Source organism: Lagenorhynchus albirostris, chromosome 4 (genome assembly GCF_949774975.1).
Source record: "Lagenorhynchus albirostris chromosome 4, mLagAlb1.1, whole genome shotgun sequence".
Taxonomy (NCBI): Eukaryota; Metazoa; Chordata; class Mammalia; order Artiodactyla; family Delphinidae; genus Lagenorhynchus; species Lagenorhynchus albirostris.
Window position 1 is genome coordinate 18,735,163 of NC_083098.1, and position 13,794 is coordinate 18,748,956.

At 39.5% G+C, this 13,794-nt stretch overlaps 1 long non-coding RNA gene across 1 annotated transcript; it reads left to right on the forward strand.

The window, feature by feature from the left end:
• Positions 1–437: 437 nt before the first annotated feature.
• On the forward strand, positions 438–6,050 carry LOC132519667 (uncharacterized). Its single transcript, XR_009540232.1, has 3 exons — positions 438–564; positions 4,146–4,260; positions 5,007–6,050. It is a non-coding gene; the product is annotated as an uncharacterized LOC132519667 (long non-coding RNA).
• Positions 6,051–13,794: the final 7,744 nt, after the last annotated feature.

The window sequence follows — 13,794 nt, forward strand, 5'->3', positions numbered from 1 at the left end:
ATATGTCTAGCACTATTCCAGACTTTAAGAAGAATACAAAGAATCTTTCTTTCTCTCTGTACATCCTATCCCTTGGAGTTTATATCATTTTACATAACATCAGCTATAGTCTAATTGGAAGCCTCTAAAATCTATATTTTCAATAGCAACCTCTCTTCCAAACTTCAAACCAACATTAATTATACCTGCTGAAACGTGTTTTTTATGAGGAAGGGGAGGATTAAAGCTGCTAAGTAAAATGCATGATGCCCAGTTAAATCTGTCTCAAACTTATGGGACAAACTCATACTAAAAAAATGTTCATTGTTTATCTGAAGTTCAAAGTGAGCTAGGCTTCCTGAATTTTAATTTGCTAATTCTGGCAACCCTGGGGTGGAGGTTGGGATGAGTTTTTATTCTTTCATGTTTTGATCTCTGCATTTTCCCTCCTCCTAACAGTAATCAAGCCCTAAGCATTTCCTTGTCTCAAGGATTTTTGCAGGATATAATGTCCAAGCTGAAACTCAATGAAAAGATTATGTGTGTTGTTTAAAGAGAAGAGGAGAAAGAAAGAAGATGGAGAAGGTAGGAGAGTGACTTGAGGGAGAGATGTCCCTTAGATGGCAGAGATCAGAGATTGGCAGGTCTCGCATTCATCAGGGGGCAGCACATTGTTTGCAAGTGCTTGCCTTACAAGGATTATAAGGCAAGATGCTGAAGAAGATGATGTGGAAGAATGGTGTGTCTAGGGAGGTCGAACACATGATACCAAGGTTCCTGGCCCCTCTATTTGTTCACATGCGTCAGCAGTGAGTGGCCCGGAAGCGGTGGACACATCAGAACTGAAGGTTCTGTGTGCACTGCAAGGATGCGTGGTTTGTTGAAAACAAGTGTCAGCTGCTGACCGCAGGGTTTTTCCTGATGCTTTGGCATCAAATAATATCACAGAACCTTCACACCAGGGGACTGTGATTAAATTTCCTCCTGTGCACAGGACTACGGTCACTATGAGTCTAAGGCAATTTGATTTAAAGGGAAAAATGAAAATGAGGTATTCCATACTACATTTATGGAATCACATTCAGACATTTTTGTGGTAGACACTGATGGCTACTCACCCCAAACCATTTATTTTCCCAAATTTATTCTTGTTGGCATATTGTCTTTTGCTATAAGAGCTGAACATACTGGAAATTGCCATCCCAGCTCCCTTATAAGCTATGGATATGTGGCCCAATTCAGGTCTCTGGGACCTGGAGAGTTTCTTCTCTGATAAAAACAAAACGAAGTCATGCAAAAACCAAAAATAAAAGCAAAACCTATCATAAGGGAATGGAAATATGCTCGCGGGTATGATGATGTCATTGAGTCATTTATTAGTCAACTCTGTAATGACCCTGCTTCAGAACTTTTTTGGTTTATGAGATGATAACGTTTTTAGACATGTTTAGTTGTTTTTTCCATTATTTGCATCTAAAAGAACCACCAAATGATACATCACTACTGCTACAGATTGGGTTTTCTAGAAGAAGATGCTGAGATGAGGTTTAGGTGCAAGATGTTTATTAGGGACCCAAAAGCACACAAAGGAAAAGTTAAGAAGCAGAAAACTTCTAAGAGGCAGAGGAAGAAGTCAAACTACCAAGGAGCTCTGAAGAAAGTGTTGCCTGTCAGAACATCGTGCCCAGGTCACAAAGGCCAGAGCTGTACACTCCTGCCTCACTCAGGCAGCGGATGCAAGCTGCTCTGGGAGGGATGTAACCTCAGGCAAAGGAGTTCTCTGAAGCTAAGGCAGATTTGATGGGGAAGACAGCTGGACGCTGACTTCTGACCAGGTGCTGCCCTGTTGCTAACTAGCAAGCCTTTCCTTGAAGGGTGATCTGACACCTCAAATTCAATGTGATCAAAATTAAAAGATAACCATCTTTGATGTCAGTAAGCTAGGGCTGACACCTCAAGTTGTTTGTTGTTTTTTTTTTTGCTGTACACGGTCCTCTCACTGTTGTGGCCTCTACCATTGCGGCTCTGGACGCGCAGGCTCAGCAGCCATGGCTCACGGGCCCAGCCGCTCCGCGGCATGTGGGATCTTCCTGGACCGGGGCACGAACCCGTGTCCCCTGCATCGGCAGGCGGACTCTCAATCACTGCGCCACCAGGGAAGCCCTCAAGTCGTTTTTGACATATCTTTCCTCCCCTCCTCCACCCAGCCAATGCATAAGCCTATAAGTAGTGTCTTACTTTGGTCTGCTTTTTTTCTTCCATTCTCATTAATGTTAGTGAAATTCAAGCCTCATTGTGCCTCAGCTAAGGCTAAAGTCACTTGTTCTCCAAGCCTTTACATTTCTTCTCCTAAATACTACCACCAACTTGCTTTTCCTTTTCCTAAAGCCAAGTTCTGATCTCGTGTTGCCCCTCATCAAAACCTTCGATAGCTCTCCTTTAACTATCTATTAAATTTTGAAAATTTCTTGTTTTTCATTCCAGTCTCTTTAGGGTCCTGCTTTTAACTTATTATTTAAGAAAAACCATGAGTTGATTAGTGATTCCAGCATGATGCATTCTGTTTTCTACCTCTCTGCCTTTCTTTTAGCTATGCCATTTTGGAAATCTCTCTGGTTTTTTTGTGTGTTTTTTTTTAACCCTCATTTATGCCTTCTGAAATTTTATCAGAGGGAAACCGGATCCATCAGACCCACTGGGCAGTATGCCACACCAAGACTTACTGGCTGAATGCCAGTCCTAATTTTGGTATATGACATATTCTGCCTTTTATTATGTTTGCAGGGCTGACTTACCCAATAAGCAGAATAAGTATTTGCTTGAGGCACCAGAAAATCTGGACACACCATATTCAGTCTGCACGTTACCATGATCTATACATTTGATCTGCATTTAGACCAAAAGCATCCTAGCACCAGCATATGCTATCCCTCTATCACCATAAATCTGGAGCTCAGCTTAGCAACTTCTTTCTGACATAGGTCTCAAATATATACCATGTGCTTCTCACTTTAAGTCTAGGGTTTTCCTGTTATAGGCTTGAGATGCTGTGGAAACTACTCAGTGCCCACGTACAAATCCCATGGGTCAGACTTGAAGCAATGGGAGGAGACAGGCAAAGTCGTAGACTCAGCGTGGACCTGACAAATTGTACTCCCCTCACCAAGGCTGATCTAAGTCCCGCTCCTGTTGAATGCTCAAATCGTGGGCAGCATAAACCAACATTAAGGCCTCAACATGGCTTCATTCCTCAGAGAGACTGGCTAGCCACTTGGTGGCAGGGCAATTTTCTCCAACTCTTTCTAATTTAGGGAGGGCAGCCATGTATTCCTACTGAATATGGACTTGGAGTCCCTGTCTGCAGTGTCTCTTCCCACACCATCATCCAAGTGCTAACAGAATGTCTAATCTGTGAAAATAGTATCCTACACAACATCTTTGACCACTGTACTGATTCTAAAGTGAAGGACATGCCACTATGGGCTCCTGACTATAGAATTCACCTACTTATCATAAACCCCATAATCCAGGAATAGCCAGCCTCATGAATGGTGGAAAGGCCTATTGAAAGCTCAGCTGAGGTGCCAAGTTGAGGACAGCACTCTGGGGTTGGGGTGTCGTTCTCTGGGTTGCACAATCATGTGTACTCAATGGAGGAATACAGGGGAACACAATATAAATTACACTGAACTAGAGTTTGCAGGTATCATCTGGCCTCTTTTTAGGCAAAGAAAGGCGTCACTGTACCAGTGCGGGTAATTAAGCCTGGGTTGATGGTTACACAATGAAGACAGGGAGGAATATCTTGAATCCAGGGACTAACTATGGTGTCTCTTGGCACTCCTATGTCAAATGAAAACTGTAAATGGGGAATTGTAACAACCACAGCCTGACAAGGGCAAGGCAACTATGGGCTCAGACCTCTTGGGGATGAAGATCTGGGTCATCCTATCAGGTTGGCAGTCCGGGCTAGCAAGAGTGTTAGCTGAGAGTGAGGGAAATCTAAAATGGGAGATAGTGAAGGGAGGCGAGGAATATCACTTACAGGTTAGGAATCAGCTGTAGCGGTGGGTTCTGGAGCCTGCCTTGCTAATCCTTTTTAAGGTTTTTAGAAAGTTAAAATGTTTGGCCCCCTTGATTAATCAGACCTGCACTTCCTATCCTAGGAAGAAATGAGAGCATCTTTATCTTAGGAGAGACATGGACGTCATTAGAAGAAATGAATGGATCTGAAAAGGAGTCCTTGTTTATGTGACACCCCAGATTCATGGGTTTTAACAAGTGTGTAATGACATATATCCAACGTTGTCATATCGTATAGAATAGTTTTGCTGCCCTAAATATCCTCTGTGTCCTGCCTATTCCTCTCCCCCTTCTCCCTAAACCCTGGCAACAACCAATCCTTTTACTGTTTTCGTAGTTTTTCCTTGTCCAGAATGTCATACTGTATGTAGCCTTTTCAGATTGGTTTCTTTCACATCATAACGTTTAAGTTTTCTTCATGGCTTTGTAGCTTATTTCTTTCTTTTAAATTTTTTTCACATTTAAATATTTATTTTAACATCTAGCTATAAAAATTCATGCCTAAGATGTTAAATTATTTTATCTTTAAATGTTTTTAAATTTTTTCTCTCATTTTATTACAATGAAGTTTAACAGTACAGAAAATTCACACGACCTTGGTGGGTCTATTTTATCTGTAAATGTGGGAAGCACCTTAGTACTGTGCTGTTATAGTAATGTCATATTCGTCAATACCTTACACCAGCGGTTCTCGAATCAAAATCACCTCCAGAACTTATTAACACAGATTATTGGCCTCACACCCCCAGAGTTCCTGACTCATGGGTCTGTGGTGGGGTCCTAGAATTTGTATTCTTAGCAAGATCCCAGGAGATACTTTTGCTGCTGGTCCAAAGACCACACTTTGAGAACCACTGCCTCACACTGAAACCTGTTTCTAAAGTGTTATAACCTGGATGTATATTTGAATCTTCAGCATCTCTCTTACTCTTTTTATTCAACAGGATATACGTTTCCTCACCCAGTCTACTGAGTGGGATTTTCCTTCTTGGACAAGGCTGAGATTTACATACATACTGACTGTGGATAATTCCAAGCCTGGAACCTGAGATTGGATGCACCTTGCAGTATGGCTCTCTCCCAGTTCTTTCCCCAGTTGGACTGGGTCCTGTTTACAGTTTGGCTTTGTACTACATCATGAAATTTCCCAGGGGTTTGCTGTAGTCATCTATGGGTTTTTTTTGTTGTTGTTGTTGTTTTGTTTTGTTTTGTTTTGATGCCAGCCTTTGCGAAAGACTCTTGATCTGAATGACTTATGTTCATGGTCCTCCTGGAATAAAAGCCAATTTTACAACTTCTTGTTGAGCTAGGCCTAGTCAGGTGCAAGAGAATCTGAAGGCTTTAGTGACATTGACTTACAAAACACATCTTCTTTCCGACATTCAAGGCCTCTAAATTCATACGATTCTTGCACAACAAAGTAAACAAAATAGACTTTAGGGGAAAACTGACCATGTATTCATAAAGAAAAGTATTGGGGGGCCACATTTGTAGCTTAATTCTTTTTAGCACTGAGTAACACTCCATTGTCTGGATATGCCAAGGTATATTTATCCACTTGCCTATTGGAAGACATCTTGGTTGCCTCCAGGTTTCGGCTGTTATGAATAAAGCTGCTATAAACATGTATGTGCAGGTTTTTGTGTGGACATAAATTTTTAATTCATTTGGGTACATACTAAAGAGTGTGATTGCTTAATTGTATGGTAAGATTATGTTTAATTTTGTAAGAAATACCCAAACTGTCTTCCAAAAGGGCTGTACCATTTCTTGCAATCCCACCAGAAATGAATAAGAGTTTCTGTCTCTCCGCATCTTTGCCAGCATTTGGTTTTGCTAGTGTTTTGGATTTTGATCTTTCTAATAGGTATGCAGTACTGCCATTGTTTTAATTTGCAATTCCCTGATGACATATGATGTGAAACACCTTTTCATATACTCACTTGACAGTTCCATATCTTCTTTGGTGATATATCTGTTCAGGTATTCTGCCCATTTTTTAATTCAGTTGCTCATTTTTCTTATTATTGAGTTTTAAGAGTTCATTGTAAACTTTGGATAACAGTCCTTTATCAGATGTCTTTTGAAAATATTTTCTCTCAGTCTGTGGCTTGTCTTCTTATTCTCTTGACATTTTAACCATTTTTAAGTGTACAGTTCACTTGCATAAATACATACACATTATCATGCAACCTTCACCACTGTTTACCTCAGAACTTTTTCAATTCTATACTCATTTAACAGTAATTCCCCATTCCCCACTCCCCTAGCCCCTGACAACCACTATTCTGCTTTCTGCTTCCCTAAGTTTGGCTGCTCTAGGCACGTCGTATAAGTGGAAAATGACAATACTTTTCCTTTGACGACTGGCTTATTTCACTTAGCCTAATGTCTTCAAGGTGCATCTGTGTTGTAGCATGTGTCAGATATTTCTTCCTTTTTAAGGCTGAATAATATTCTGTTGTATATATGTACCACATTTTGTTTATCCACTTATCCATCCATGCATATTTGGATTGCTTCCAACTTTCAGCTGTTGTGAATAACACTACTATGAACATAAAAGTACAAATGTCTGTTTGTGTCTCAGTTCAATTTACTTTGTAAAATAATTTTTGATAAGTGACAAGTAGGTTATACCTTAACTTTTTTCCTCCTCTCAAGTTAAACTCACATTGTAACCATTGAAATATACAGGTTTTATTTTCATTTCACCATACTTGCCAATGTTCATCCTTACCATGGTATCATTATGAAAAATTTAAATGCTGACAATAATAATGTAATATCATTATATGTTGTTAAGTTGCTACATTTTCTTTCACTTTTAAACTACTTCACTTTTCTCCTACAGCAATTCTCTTTGAGTTTTCTATTTTTATTTTATGTACAATTTTTTCTCTGATTCTCTTGCTTAGAAAAACAATTAATCATTGGTTAAGTGATTAAGAACATATACTGTGATTAGAATTTCTAAAACATTCTTGCAATATCGTAAAGAGTATCCTATGAAAGTGACAAAAGATCAGAGAGAGGATAGTCAGGTCTGAGAGACCAGTCTGCTCTCAAAGGGAAGCACAGGTAATCAGTTGGGTTATGGAGAGTCAGAAAGTCATTTTCAGGGAATGCTGGATTCAGGCAAAGCTCTAAAGAGTTAAACAGAACAAGATATCAGGAAGGTGTTCAGCAGAATGTCATCCACACAAAAGGACATTTGGGCAGGTCTGATAGCATATGGCTCAGGGAAAATGCTTTGGTCTCTTGAAAGACTGGAGAATAAGACAAGAAACTAGTCCCATAGAATGGGATACTGGAAAGGAACCAATCAAGAAATTGAGAATGAATGACGAGAAAGTGATGATTTATTGTCTGTTTCCACTGTTACACCATAAGTAAGTCACAGGAGGGCAGGGAACAAAGTGTGAGCAAGACAATAGCAAAGCTAATGAAACTTGAGCCCCTTTTCTTACTTCCCTTTTCTTCCCTTTTCTTAAAACTGTATTGCTTGAAGATTATAGAAATGTGTATATCTCCAGGGGGCCTTAAAGTGACTTTGCAGCGAATGTTAAAGGACTAAAGGGACAAATAGTCAAGTATGTATGTTCCATTCCATGTTGTTTGTTCAATCTTTTTTTTTTTTTGCGGTACGCGGGCCTCTCACTGTTGTGGCCTCTCCCGCTGCGGAGCACAGGCTCCGGACGCGCAAGCCCAGCGGCCATGGCTCACGGGCCCAGCCGTTCTGCGGCATGTGGGATCTTCCCGGACCGGGGCACGAACCCGTGTCCCCTGCATCGGCAGGCGGACTCTCAACCACTGCGCCACCAGGGAAGCCCCTGTTCAATCATTTTATGAAGCTGTAGAATCCTAGGCTGAGATAGAATTTTTCATGTCCCCTCTCTGATTTTGGTTCTCTGTGTAATTGAAAAAAATCTTAACTTCTTATATGTGACAAGAACACGCCCCCACTACTTTATATATGCATTAAGAAAGCGTTAAGATTTAAATAATAGCTGTGGTGACAATATTCATAAATATCTATATATTTATTTTCTCTATATATTTATCTATATAAAAAAGAGAAGACTTATGTAATTTATTATTTAACTCATCTATTTTAAAGGATATGGACAGGTAGGATATTTAGAATTAGGAATTTTGGAGCAAAAAGTGAGAGAAAAGAACAGATGCAAGAAATGGGAATGGATTGATAACATAATATAGGGATCATTTAGATTTTTACAAACTACTTCAAGTCATAAAAACAAGATTCTCTAAGGCATAATATCCAGTATTGCATTTAAATGAGAGAAAAACACAAGATTCAACACAGAAAATTCTCAGTTGTCCGTGGGACATGAATGGGAAACCCCTGGAATACAAAGGATAGACTTAAAACTAAGAGATTAGAAATGGAAATCTATGTTAACAAAAGAAGACAATTTAGGTAGTTTAAAAACAACAGCAACCTTTGAGAGTTTGAATTTAGAATTGTGGCTTTATAAGGAATTCATTAGACACCGTGGCAAAATTGTGTTATTGAAGAACTACTTGGAAAACTTGTTATGTTTTGCTTCAATATTTTTAAAAGTTAGGTCTTATATTGGCCTGAGAAAAATGGGACTCACTTCAATAAGAATGAGCACTCTGCCAGAGATCATGAAGTAAAATTACTTCAGAATGGTAGAAGGCAATAAAGAAACCAGCTGAAGATAAATGGAGAGAAAACATCATAGATATTTGAACAATCTTAGAAGCTGTCTGGAAAAGCTGCTCTTACCAGCGAAAGACTATATTTTAAGCATTCTGCATACTCATATTGCAACTTTTTCTATCTCCTGTAAAGATGATGTAAGAGAATTAAAGATGCTAAAAGTGATTCTAAAAAAGCCAATTAGCACCTTTACTTTTCTGCTTATATTAGAAATGATTAAGAGGAAATAAAATGTTAAATTGAGAACTGTTTCAAGGCCTTTGATACCAAGTTAACAGAAAAGCCAAGGTGAAACTTGAGGCATTTTAATGTCCTAGATAAAATCTTGACCTTAAGGAAAATTTCAGGTTGGCTTCATGCTATTCTGGTTGAGATCATAATTAAATTAAAGAGACTGAACACCAATGGAAATTGACATGAAAGGTAATCTGTTTTACCTACACCATATTTCTTAAAACCTCCACTCAATTTCTATTTCAACATGAAATATAATGTTGCAGTTAACAAAGATTTTAATGTATTTATGCTAGTTAAATTGGGAAGAAAAGAGCTGGTTATTAATGTAATTAACCTCATTCATAGGAAATCCTAGCTATTTAGACCACAAGATCAACTCTTATAAACCAGGCCATGCCCCTTAACTACATGGAGGTTAATTAAAATGCACTAAAACTAAAACTTTAGTTTGCTACAATTTCAGGTACGTGTCTGGAAAGCGCAGAATGGCAATAGCCTCTGGAAGAGCAATGCTGAATTAACAAATATACACAGTATGAGAGCCTGTGGGATACAAAAACTTCTCAGTGATTTGTTGGCAACTCTGCAAAGATGCTGTGGACCAGGAATTGTTCAGCTCTGACTCTTACTAACTAAGTGTGAGAAACTGGGCAAGTTATTTAATCTTTTAGTCCTCCATTTCCTAATCAATAAAATGGGCATAACCACACCCGCTCCCACAATTTTGTTAGGACTGGATGCAATCCCCTTGTAAACACTGAGGCCGTCCAAGTACACAAAGTGTTCAGTAAATGGCAGCTGTTTTCTTTTACCACCAAGAATCTCACCACGTATCTACACAAAAGCTTTTTAACAATAATGACACTAATATTTAGTTAGACAGAAGCCACTATTTCAGAAGGAATCTGGTATCTGTTACCTGAATGGATTCCCAGATTCAACTTGTTCTTCAAAAAGGAAAAGCTATCAAGTCAAAGCAGGTCTCAGCACAAGCAGGATTCCACTGCAGCATTTCTACCCCATGAATGGAAGCTAGTCTTCTCTCCAGAAACAAAGCTGCTCTAGGACAGTCCATCTCCTTCAAGACCATTAAAGACATAATTCTCACGTTTAATTTGCTCGGTAGACACGCCCATAAGAAGACTGAATTTTTATTGGCTCAAAGGCTTTTCATACACTATGAGACAAGTTTTATAGTATTAAAGCTAAAATGTGCAAAAGCAACACTTGCTTACAAATACTCTTTAGTTATTTATGCTTCCTTGTCAACTTCGGAGTAATTTATGTGTATCTCTTGATATGTGCTCTCTTTTCCTCATTACACAAAGGGACATGGCCCCCCAATCAACTTTAATGCATTTTGTTTCCTCTGCCTAACCCAATTTCTGCCTCTTCCCAAATTTTTCCATCATGCCTTCTGCTACCGAAAGCTCGGCCTCTCTGTACACGGGCGCCGAATCAAATCTTGGACACAGAGCTTCGGGTGAAGTAGAAAAGGATACTGTAGATAATCTTATTGAGGACTGTACAAACGTGAAGGTGTGGTATCAAAATTCAGGTTTAAACTGTTTGAAGCATTATAAACATTCATTTCACAACTAGATTGTACAAGGATATTGGCTGTGATGAGACTCACTGCGTTATTTTTTTCAGCAGTGAAATTTATTAAATCCCTATTCCAATCAACGGGTACATGTTGAAAGAGCATTGTCATTGGTGTTAATGGGAGAATGTGTTCCTTCATTGTATTTGGGCCTTTTGTATGGCACTTTTGATATTAAATTAAATGTGCCTTGAAAATAAAAAGAGGAAGAAAAGAAAAGGATAGCTTGATTACTTTGCCAGGCAAAGGGGAGCTCCTGCCTGAAAAACTTTGTGTCCCAACCCAGGAGGATTTGATGAGGGTTTATAACAATGGTTCAAAGGTGGGATCTCTGACAAGATGAGGGTGTGAGTAGGGCCTGTACTCCCTTAATCTCAAGTGGTGGTCTCCTAATCTTGATGAGCTTCTCTGGTCCCTTTAATCTCGCCTCAGGTGGTTTCAGGGCTGCTCCTCCCTTGATTAGCAACTGTTCGAATCTGCCCTTTGGAACACAGGGAAGGTCATAGAGGCTGGAGTCTTGCTTACAAGAAACGGGGGTGGGGGGCGCGGGCTGGGAGACACCAAATGGCCTCTGTGCCTGGGAGCCTCACAGGGCTCCACTCAGTTTCAATTCCATGACAAATTCTTTTATATATGTATCCTTTTCATAATTTATTCTCTGCAGTGCTACCTATATATAATTATGCTAAATTCTACTAAAAATTAATTTTGAAGGCTATCGGTTGTCTGTTGCAATCGCTACCCCATCTTCATTATTTCTACACAGACACTTGGTAGCTCTGTCTCCACTTTCATTGAATATGTTGGAATTTGGCCAATAGCTCTGCATTTCAGCCCAAACCCTATAGTCATCCTTGGTGCTTTCTATTTCCTTTTTCATCCTTATGGCTTGACACTCACAATTTGGCCATAAGTACAGGTTTCATTTTCTTAGCAGCAATTCTGCCATTTGATCAGTTGTGTTTAGATCATGACTTTCTCTGCTTTTCCAAGCATATGACCACTCTATAGCTTCTGTCTTTTATCTTACATAGAACATAGTATCTCAGTCAGAATGTCAACCCCCTAATAACGATAACACAATTGCCTCAACTTTGATCAGAGAACACTACTGGTTTATCAAATTATGGCAGCGGTGAGCATGGTCAGTCATGCAGTGCAGAAGGGAGGAAGAAAGACAACTCAGATACTATCTGCTACAGCGCCACTTCTCTGCTTACAATCTTTTCTATTTTCCCGTCTGTGACCTTCAGGAAAAATCTAAATTTCTCAGTGTGAAATCCAAGACCCTTTGTGATCTGACCAGTGCTTCTCCCTACAGCCGTGTCACTTTCTGCCTTGCCCACCCTTTATTCTTCTCTTCATCATCCTAATCCCTTTTTGGACTTCTGAACACACTGGGATTTCTCTTGCTTTGTGGTCTTTCCCTTATTGATCCCTGCTTGGAAGGTTCTTTTTCTCTCCCTTCTTTGCATTGCAGACCCCTCCCCTTCCTTCCAATCATAATGCAGGTGGGGTCTTTCGAAAGCCTTTAATAAATGCCTCTTCCCGTACCTCTTCTCTGGCAGAAGCAACCTGCCCCTGGTACCCTCAGCACTTTATGCAACTTTATAGCATATCTGCTCTCACACAATATTATAGCTTCTGATCTCTTGTCTTTCTCCTGTACTGTATCTTGTTCTCCACTCAAGGGTAAGCTCTTTGAGGGCGGGGTACTTGTTTCTTTTAATTCTCTCTGTAACATCTAGTATCTAGCCAAGTGCCTGGTATTTAGTATATATTCAGGAAATGTTTGTTGAAACGAAGGGAGTGGAATGACTCATGACAGGCACATCATCATCAATTAATGGAAATTGCTACTATCTGGTATAATTTTATGTGAACTGGAATTAGGAAACTATAATATAAGCATAACAGACATTTATGTAAATGTGGTCCTTGTTAAACTGCTCACATAAGCATAAATAAAATCAACTGATTTATTTCCTAGCCAAAGTCTACTCTGAGTTGTCCTTTGAGATTCATGACTTAAAAAGCCCAACAGCGTTGCTCAGGGAGGAAGGGCCAACAAATCAACCATCTTCCCACTTAGACATTTGCTGTCTTTGAAAACGTAATGATGCCTTTTAGATACCAAAACATAGTTAATGAACAGTTGTTTTTGTGGCTTATCATCAAAATTGAATGTTTTAAAGAATATATTCTATGACCACTAAGAACTGGACCCAGAGTATAAAGTCATTTCAAATACTGTAAGTAAAAAAATAAATACACATGAGCTTTGCCCAATAACTTCTCAGAGAATAAAACCAGTAGTTCCCATATCATGTGTTAAATAAACTTTTAAAAGATTAAGATTGACAGATAAAGATATATAACAGTCGTTTTTAAACCTACCTATGCAGCAGAATTGCCTCTTAGACTTTTGAAAAAAAAAAAAAAGTGTTTTGCAGCGATACCTTTCTCAACTCACTGAATCATCATCCTGTTTACCACCAACCTAAATCCCTGACCTTCTATCGGGAACCTGGCATGTCTTTCTCTTCCAAGTTATCCCAGTGGCATGATATTTCAAACACTGGTTGTTCCTATTTTGGAGTACAGTTCATGCTCTATCTCTATGGCTGGCCGTGTTATACTCAGTACTGTCTAGACTGCAGCTAGTCTCACCATGGTCCTTTGAGGACCCTCACAACCATCAGTAAATACCCAAGTCTTGGCTCACTAACATTCAGCCTATATCAACGTCACTCAGAGGGCAACTGATTACAGCTTTTGATCATTTTATTTCGAATGCACTTCTCAACTGCTGTTTTGGTCATCTCATTCATCTTCTAAACTAACTGGCATAGCCCATTTGCTGTTATTGCTACTATTTTATCTATGTTCTTTCTGTTTTTTTCTTTTATGTCATGCAAAATGTCATAACCTGTGGGATATCTGCCAAAGAAAGGGCTTAAGGAGCATTATGAGAATCCCATAATTGCCCAGTGAGAGTTGACCTGGCGGGTTACGGATATAGCCATAGGTGCCAAGACACAATAACCCATTTATTCTCTAGTGCAGACTCACCTGTGAAAGGACTGCATCATGTGTAGCTGCCACCACTGGCGTCCTGAGCATTTGTGTAACCACATCCTCCTGCAACTCATTTGTACTCAAAATGACAGGACCTTGGCAA